The sequence below is a fragment of the Capricornis sumatraensis genome, chromosome 11, assembly GCF_032405125.1.
Source record: "Capricornis sumatraensis isolate serow.1 chromosome 11, serow.2, whole genome shotgun sequence".
Lineage (NCBI taxonomy): Eukaryota > Metazoa > Chordata > Mammalia > Artiodactyla > Bovidae > Capricornis > Capricornis sumatraensis.
In genome coordinates, this window is record NC_091079.1 from 17,406,977 (window position 1) to 17,417,136 (window position 10,160).

A 10,160-nucleotide genomic window follows, 5' to 3' on the forward strand; every position below is an offset into this window, starting at 1 on the left:
GCTAGTGGAGGTGATGAAATTCCAGTTGAGCTGTTTCAAATCCTGAAAGATGATGCTGTGAAAGTGCTGTACTCAATATGCCAGCAAATTTTGAAAACTCAGCATTTGCCACAGGGCTGGAAAAGTTTTGTTTTTGTTCCAATCCCAAAGAAACGCAATTCCAAAGAATGCTCAAATTACCACACAGTTGGAGTCATCTCACACACTATTAAAGCAATGCTCAAAATTATCCAAGCCAGCCTTCAGCAATATATGAATCATGAACTTCCAGATATTCAAGCTGGTTTTAGAAAAGGCAGAGGAACCAGAGATCAAATTACCAACATCCGCTGGATCATGGAAAAAGCAAGAGAGTTCCAAAAATATATCTATTTCTGCTTTATTGACTATGCCAAAGCCTTTGACTGTGTGGATCACTATAAACTGTGGAAAATTCTGAAAGAGCACCACCTGACCTGCCTCTTGAGAAACCTATATGCAGTGAGGGAAGCAACAGTTAGAACTGGACATCGAACAAAAGACTGGTTCCAAATAGGAATAGGAGTATGTCAATGCTGTGTATTGTCACCTTGCTTCTTTAACTTATATGCAGAGTACATCATGAGAAACACTGGGCTGGAGGAAGTAGAAGCTGAAATAAAGATTGCTGGGAGAAATATCAATAACCTCAGATAGGCAGATGACACCATCCTTATGGCAGATCCCAGAAGACGAACTAAAGAGCCTCTTGATGAAAGTCAACGAGGAAAGTAAAAAAGTTTGGTTAAAGCTCAACATGCAGAAAATTAAGATCATGGCATCTGGTCCCATCACTTCATGGGAAATAGATGGGGAAACAGGGGAAGCAGTGTAAGACTTTATTTTTTTTGGCTCCAAAATCACTGCAGATGATGATTGCAGCCATGAAATTAAAAGATGCTTACTCCTTGGAAAGAAAGATATGACCAACCTAAGACATATTAAAAGCATATTAAAGCATATAATAAAGCAGACATTACTTTGCCAACAAACGTCCATTTAGTCAAGGCTAAGTTTTTTTTTTCCAGGAGTCATGTATGGATGTGAGAGTTGGACTATTTAAAAAGCTGAGTGCCAAAAAATTGATGATTTTGGACTATGGTGTTGGAGATGACTCTTGAGAGTACCTTTGACTGCAAGGAGATCCAATCAGTCCATCTTAAAGAGATCATTTCTGGGTGTTCATCAGAAAGACTGATGCTAAAGCTGAAACTTTGGCCACCTAGTGCAAATAACTGACTCATTTGAAAAGACCCTGATGCTGGTAAAGATTGAAGGCAGGAGAAGGAGATGATAGTGGATGAGATGGTTGGATGGCATTAGAGACTCAATGGACATGAATTTATATAAACTCTGGGAGTTGGTGATGGACCAGGAGGTCTGGCGCGCTGTAGTACATGGGGTCACAAAAAGTCGAACACAGCTGAGCGACTCTACTGAACTGAACTGAATATCTTGTCCCTTTTTTGGAGAACTCTTGTGATTTTCTCTTTCAGGTCTCTCTCAGGACCTACCAGGTAAACCAGTATAATCTCAACATATCAAGATCTAATTTAACCACACCTGCATATCAATGTTTTTTAGATAAGGTAATATTCACAGACTACAGGAATTACGGTCTGGATACCTCTGTGAGGAGGCATTATTCAACTTACTACACTACACTTAGGAGTTAATGGCACCCCACTCTAGTACTCTTGCCTGGAAAATCCCATGGACAGAGGATCCTGGTAGGCTGCAGTCCATGGTGTTGTTAAGAGTCACACACGACTGAGCGACTTCACTTTTATTTTTCACTTACATGCATTGGAGAAGGAAATGGCAACTCACTCCAATGTTCTTCCTTGGAGAATCCCAGGGACAGGGGAGCCAGGTGGGCTGCCGTCTATGGGATCACACAGAGTTGGACATGACCGAAGTGACTTAGCAGCAGCAGCACACTACATTTAAATTTTCTTAAAATAAGTGGCCTCTCATAATTAATGAAATATGGCAAAGCATTTATTTCTTGATTTGTTTTGCCTTGGGACTTATTGGACTTACCTGGACTTCTCTTATTCTAATCTTCATCTTCTCTAGAATTCCCTTCCCATTCCTCTATTCGACATGCCTTGTCTTGATAATGTATGTCAATTTTTTAAGACTCTTTTAAAAAAAGTATTAGAATAAAGCTGATTTAGAATGTTGTGTTAGTTTCAGGTGTACAACAAAATGAATTGGTTATTCACAAACATATATCCATTCTTTAGTTTCCTTTCTCATATAGGTCATTACAGAGTGTTGAATAGAGTTCCCTGTGCTATACAGTAGGTCCTATTACTTTACTAGTTATCTATTTTACACATAGTAGTGTGTGTGTGTGTGTGTGTGTGTGTGTGTATACATAAATCTCAATCTTCCAATTTATCTCTCCTACCTATTCGCCCTGGTAACCATAGTTTTGTTTTTTTTTTTTTTTCCTACATTTTAACGCTGTTTTTTAGATAAGTTCTTCTTTACTTATTTTAAGATTTCACATATAAAAGATATATAATATTTTCTTTGTCTGTCTGATTTACTTCACTCAGTATGACAACCTCTAGGTCCATCCAATATTTCTCTTCAGGAAGCTTTCTATCGCCAGTTATGATGCCTTAGTCACCCTTATACTTGATTGTATTTGTTTTGTATGTGCATAACAAGTTTTCACAAACTTAGCAGTTAGAACTCTCATTTGTCATATGATGTCTGCAGGTCGGAAATCTGGGTGTGACTTCTCAGTTTTCCGCCCCTGGTCCCATGAGGCTGGAGTGAAATGTCTGTCAGGCCTGTCAGCTGATCAGACGCACAGGTTCCTCCCCCAAACTCGCTGGTTGTTGGTAGAAATTAGAAATTGAGAGTCCATTGGACGACAAGGAGACCCAACCAGTCCATTCTAAAGGAGATCAGTCCTGGGTGTTCTTTGGAAGGAATGATGCTAACGCTGAAACTTCAGTACTTTGGCCACCTCATGTGAAGAGTTGACTCATTGGAAAAGACTCTGACGCTGGGAGGGATTGGGGGCAGGAGGAAAGGAGACCTCAGAGGATGAGATGGCTCGATGGCATCACCAACTCGATGGACGTGAGTTTGAGTGAATTCCAGGAGTTGATGATGGGCAGGGAGGCCTGGCATGCTGCAATTCATGGGGTTGCAAAGAGTCGGACATGACTGAGTGACTGAACTGAACTGAACTGAACTGAAATGCATAAAAATGTAAATGCATCATTTAAATATGTTATTACTTTAATACTTTCCAAATAGCTAATATGCACTTATTTCAACTATGATTGGGAAACTGATACTTGAAAATAATTTAGTTTTGATGCTATTTTGCCTCACTTTTGTTTCTTATGAATTCCCTTGGTTAAGTCAGTTTATTCCTTATCTCCAAATACTTGTGTGCATTTAACCCAATCACAACCATTTATTTAGTGCATTTTCTGAGTAAAACTTAAAATTTAGTTTCAGGACTGAGGTGTTACTCTTAAAATTGAAGGCTTATTTCAGTAATATTTTTCATCATTTATTTGTTTTGATAATTGCAAGAAATCTATCAAAAAAAAAAAAAAAAAAAAGCTTATCACGATTGCAACCTCTAGGGTACCAGAAATAAAACATAAGGAGGCATCAGAGTATTGATACTGTACTTTCTTAATTGTAATGTCTTCAAAGAGCATTATTGAACAAGAGGTGAGAAATATGGGGAAAAATATTATTTTTAAAAATGCTGTCATTGAAAATTGCTGCCTGTTGGTACTTTGTTAGATGAAGCACAGAAGTCATAAATAGCATTTTTTTGTTAAATTGCAATGTAGAGGAGAGAGAATCACAGTGATAATGTGGAAGAGAGTTATAAGTCATTGCCTAGAACTAAATTGAATGTGTTTATGCAGAAATATGCCAGTAAATGACAGCAGTGTTGGGGAGGCTTGTTCACTGGATAAACACTGACACTCTGATTCTTTCCTTTGAAGTTCACACTGTAAATTTGGACTTTGTGAAGGTAGTAATCCTTGTGAGAATGGAGCTGTTTGTAAAGATAAATTGGATCTGGAATCACTTCCCCTTGGGTACCAGTGCCAGTGTGGCCAGGGCTTCTCAGGTCCTGCTGTGAGATCACTGTCAGTCCCGCCTGCATGGACTTGGCTGTCACCTTGCACTCATTCAGCCACAGCAATTCTTGTAATGCAGTCGGCTTAAGGTCTAATGGAGGAATGGAATAGATCAGGATGCAACCCTGGTTATCTAGTGACTAATTCTGTCTTCAATATCAAAAGTAGAGACATTTATTTTAACAAAACACACTGATGCTGGTACATGAATTTATATTTTTGTGACTCATAATAGTAGCAAATGATAAAATTTAACAAAACATGACTTCTATGTTCTGGTATCAGAATTAATCTTTTTTATTAAAATACTTAATTAGATCTCTTGGAGGAGGGAAGGGGGTTCAGGATGGGGAACACGTGTATACCTGTGGTGGATTCATGTTGATGTATGGCAAAACCAATACAATATTGTAAAGTAATTAACCTCTAATTAAAATAAATAAATTTATATTAAAAAATAAAAAATGTAAAAAAATTAATTAGAGGATAATTACTTTAAAATAATGGATGATTTTAGCCATACATCAACATGAATTAGCCATAAGTATACATATGTCCCTAAATTCTTGAACCCCCACCCCTGAGTTGCCTCCCCATTCCACCCCTCTAGGTTGTCACGGGTGCTCTGAGGCATTCATCAGACTCCCATTGGTTATCTGTTTTACATATGGCAATGTATATGTTTCAGTGTTATTCTCTCAAATCATCTTACATTCTACTTACCCTACAGTATTCAAAAGTCTATTCTTTATGTCTATGTCTCCTTTGCTGCCCTGCAAGTAGGATCATCCATACTATCTTTCTAGATTCCATATATATGTGCTAATATACAATATTTGTCTTTCAGTTTCTGACATTTCATTCTGTATAATAAACTCTAGGTTTATCCACTTCATTAGAACTGACTCAGAAGTATTCTATTTTATAGCTGAGTAAACTGAAGCGACTTAGCAGCAGCAGTAGCAGCAGTATTACATTGTGTATATGTACCACAACTTCCTCATCCACTTATCTGCCAATGGACTTCTAGATTGCTTCTGTGTCCTAGGTATTATACCTAGTATTGCAAGAAACATTGGGGTACATGTGTCTTTTTCAAATATAGCTTCCTTAGAGTATATTCCTAGTAGTGGGATTTCTGAGTCTTATGATATTTTTATTCCTGATTTTTTAAGGAACCTCTACACTGTTATACATAATGGTTATATCAATTTGTATTCCTAACAACAGTGTAAGAGGGTTTCCTTTCTCCACATCTTATCCAGCACTAATTGTTTGTAGATTTTTTGATGATGGCCATTATTACTAGTGTGAGATGATACCTTATTGTAGTTTTGATTTACATTTCTTTAATAATAAGTGATGTGGAGCATCTTTTTGTGTTTTTTTTTTTTTTAGTCATGTGAATGTCTTTTTTGGAGAAAAGTATTTATTTGTAGATATGGGAAATCACTCTGTTTACAATTATTTTTTTAAAATATTTTAGCTAATTTATTAACTACACACACAGATACTTTTTACTACTGTAATATGTATTCCTGAAAGAATGTAAATTTACAGAGCAAAAAGAAGGAGTCAGGAAAAAAAGAAACAAATTACTTGAGAGGAAAGGGGAAAAAGAAAGAAAAAAGAGATAAATATTAGCTGTCAGACTGTGAATTTTTCTGTGGAAAAGCATGCCTAAAATGGATAATGTTTGTTAAGATACAGGAAAATTAGGGCATGAAATAGCACTGTGACCAGGGATATGGCTAAAAGCCATGGGAAGAGGAAAATAAGAAAAGAGAGTGAGTTAGAAAGAGTGGGGGAAAAATGTCTATCTCATTTTGCCTTATTTTACCTCCTTTAAAATATCATTTTACAATTTTTACATGATCCCTAAATAAATGAATAAATGGTTAAAATAATGTAATGTGTGAAAAACACATTTTAGTAGAAAATCATTTTGTTTTGGAATGGTATTACTTAATTGAAGTTATAATTTTTAAGCAAATTATTCACAAATGCATGTCCATAAGAAGTATATTTTATTAAAACTGGGTATAGAAGCCCAGGTTTAAAATAATAGGTAGTCATGGGACCCTAGCAAACTGGAGTATCTACATAGATATTAACATGGAATTAGTTGTTTTAATGCATGTCATCTATAGAAGTATATTTGAGGCTATGGGCCACCTCTTTACTGCTTCTGATTTAAACTGACATTATTATGTCTTTTTTTTTTTTTTTCTTCAGACTTTGATACTTAAAAGATTGGGTTTTAAAATATATGAAATTCTCAAATTACCTTGAATAAGTCACACTTATCTGATTTCTGAGTTCAAACCCAAAGGGATGTGGAGATACTAGGAGAGGCTTTCAAATTTGTGGGATTCACTAGAAACAAGGAAGGTATGGATTGTATGCCTTAAAGGGAGGCTGGCAGACTTTTATAGATCTAGGTAACCCTAGTATCAGAGTAATATATGGTTACATATGACCACTTATTTGTTCTGATGGCATATATATATATATGTTTATATGGTCTCTGCAAATATTTTAATTTTTTAACTTTTATACTATAACAAAATACAATGTCAGAATATGCTACTTACAATGTAATGCTGGCTATTAAATGTTTGGAGAAATGCAAATGTATGAAATGTAAATTTTGGATACCTGATATATTGATATGTTTTGAAACAAAATTATCCATAATATATCTTGGACTTTGTACAGAAAGACTTAACTACTAGAGGACTAAAATATTTATTAAAATTAGATTGTATGTGTAAATTGATAGCAGCATAACAATGACACTGTATTCTTAGTATTTTCTAAAAAATAAAATAGTTTGGGGAGCCAAATTTTTAAATTCACTTTAGTAGTATTTATTATATGACTATATGTACAAAACTATTATTAACATGTATAATGTGACATGCATATGTGAATTTGTAAATTTCAAACATTATGTGGTTATTCATCATATTGGCAATATGTTACTAAAATAGTCAATTCTGCATTTTAATCACAAAATTTTATATAATCAAAAACTTTGATGCAGCACAAGTATAATAGTTCATGTTTATTTAAGTATAAAATGAATAATACATACAAATTAATAGAAAGCTCATCTGACAACATTTTCAGTTCAAAATAGTAGTACAGATATTTATAAACAAAGATTTATACAAATACAATGACTGTATTTTCTGGTAAAATTAGTAGCAACAAAATAAGATAATATGTTTTAAAAGTATTTTCTGATAAAATAGTGGTTAATTATCACATTGCCATAGTTAACAAATTAGATGTGATAAAAATAAATGCTTCTGTGTTTTAAATTTTAAACAAATTATGTCTGTTTATTTTCCCCATGGTATTTAATTTAATTCTCCAGATTCTCATTGGACCTGTAGCTCATTTCTAGCCAACATTCAGAAAGCAAACTTTGTTTTTCAGAACTTCTGTTATTTCCAATTTATCATTTGCTGCATTTTTTCCTTAAAATAACTTATCATTTTTCTACACAGTGAACGTCTTCAGCTATACTAACATTAGTTTGACTCTAGCTATTTGTTACTTGCCAGTTTGAATCAGTATTCAACATGATTTGTAATCATGAGCATTTTTTTAAAATATCAGTATGATTAATGATACCCCAATGTCTTAATTACACATTGTATTGCATTTGGTTTCAATTTGTTAATATATCTAATTCTATATGTATATATGTTATATAGGCTTCCCTGTTCGCTCAAAGGGTAAAGAATCTGCCTGCAATCAGGAGACCTGGGTTCATTACCTAGGTCAGGAAGATACTCTAGAGTAGGAAATGACAAGCCACTCCAGTATTCTTGCCTGGAGAATTTCATGGACGGAGGAGCCTTGTGGGCTATAGTACATGATGTCACAAAGAATCAGACACAACTGAGCAACTGCCACACAAAGTTGTCCCTAAAGTTCTCTAGCTATCTGTTTCAAGCAAACAAACAAACAAACAAACAAACAAACAAACAAAAAACCTGAGAACATATATACTAGCCACCCCCTCAAATACATTGTGGATATCAAATATATACATGATGTAAAGATCCACAGTGCATTGCCAAAACTGCTTCCACCTAGGACTTAACATGATTAATGAATGTCGGATCAGGTACAGGCACAGAGGTGGTGTGGCCACGTGGTGGGTCTCAGAGATAGAGATGAGTTTCAATTCAGCCTGCTCCAACCTCGACCAAGCATCATGTCCTTGAAATACTTCAGAGCCTATTTTTTCCATCATTAATGGTAAAACAGAGGATGTATTTAGACCATACCTTTGGTGGATTCATGTTGATGTATGGCAAAACCAATACAATATTGTAAAGTAATTAACCTCCAGTTAAAATAAATAAATTTATATTTAAAAATGTTTATGGTGAAATGTAAAACTCCTTTAATTAAGACTTAGTAGTTCTGTCAACTTTCAGATCACCATGCACTTTAATGTACCCTGTCACACAAAGAACTGTGTAAACCAGTTAACTTCTTGTTTGTTAAACTTAAAGCAATCTGAAAAAATGTAGTTGATACAAAAATGACCTATTTATCTTAGATACTGGTTACTCACAAAGCAAAAGAAATGGAGAGAAAGAAAACTGGACATTTCTTATTGTTGTTTTGCAAATTGTTACCACATACATGTTCATTGTGATTGTTCTTATTTTAAATAATTCAAGTTTTTAAGTTAATAAGACTGAACAACATAATTACTTAGAAAATACTGCAAATGGTTGTGTTATTGAATACAAAATATAAAAACTCTGCTCTTTTTGGTTAAAAGTGAAATGGATTTAGATGAATACACCATTTTTAAAGTAATTAAAATTACCTACACCATGATTAAAAGAATGTTTAGAGTTCCTCTTTCTGTTGCTTACAGTCATTGATGGCTTCTCCTGTTTGTGTAGTCTGGGCTCTGCTGGTCTGAAATGTAAAGAGGACTTTGAGGACTGCATCCTGAATGCTCATGGGAAAAATTCTTTACCTGTGAAGATCCGCATCCTGTTAGTATTCATAAATATTATTAATATATCTGAGTGTGGGCTAACAAATTAACCTTATATGGTTAATATTGGCTTTGCAGCATGTTGCTATGTGTATATATACATATGCATTCTTATTTAGGTTGGAAAACAGAAACTTAAGCAATATTTTCTCAACCAAATCATAAAAAATGTTCTCTCCGCCACTATACATAGGTTGATATAAATATTATAAAATGAGTGATTTACTCTTTGGTTTCAAAACACTTGATGATATTGAATTTCTGTAAAATTTCAGAAATTATTCCAGAAAGCTATTAGTCTTATAGGCATCACTTTCACCTAACTCAAGGTATTATACACACACATACTATATATTTCCTTGTCATTTGTAATGTTGCATTTACTTTGATTTCTGTCAATTGCTGTACCTCCGTCACTTGCTTCATGCATCTACACTGCTGCTGTTCCTTCAGTACATATCCATTTGTCATTTCCTTTGTCACAGCATGTGCCATTCTGCCTTAAACGGACTGTGGCACAGTTGGCAAATCGATGGGATCCCTTCTGGCTCCTCATTTATTAGGAAGCCTGACATTAAAAAAAAAAAAAAAAAAAGTCTACTCAAGGTGGATTCAGTGACTGGCTTCAGAATATGTAACACACAACACAAGTTAGTGCTGTGACACTGGTATAGGCTCAGAACTGGTTATAGCAGCAGTGCTAGCTTTCACGAAAGGACTACACTAGATGAAGTTAGGGAAAAAATGCTTTGAAAAACAGACCTATTCTCATCATCACATTTTGACTACAGTGTACTAACACTGCTTCACAATAAAATGATAATTTGTGTATTTCCCTGGTAGTCCAGTGGTAAAGACTCTGCCTGCTAATGCAAGAGATACAGGTTCAATCTCTGGTCAGGGAAGATCCCTCATGCTGCGGAGCAACTATGCTTGTGAGTCACAACTACTGAAGCCGGTGTAGCCTAGAACCG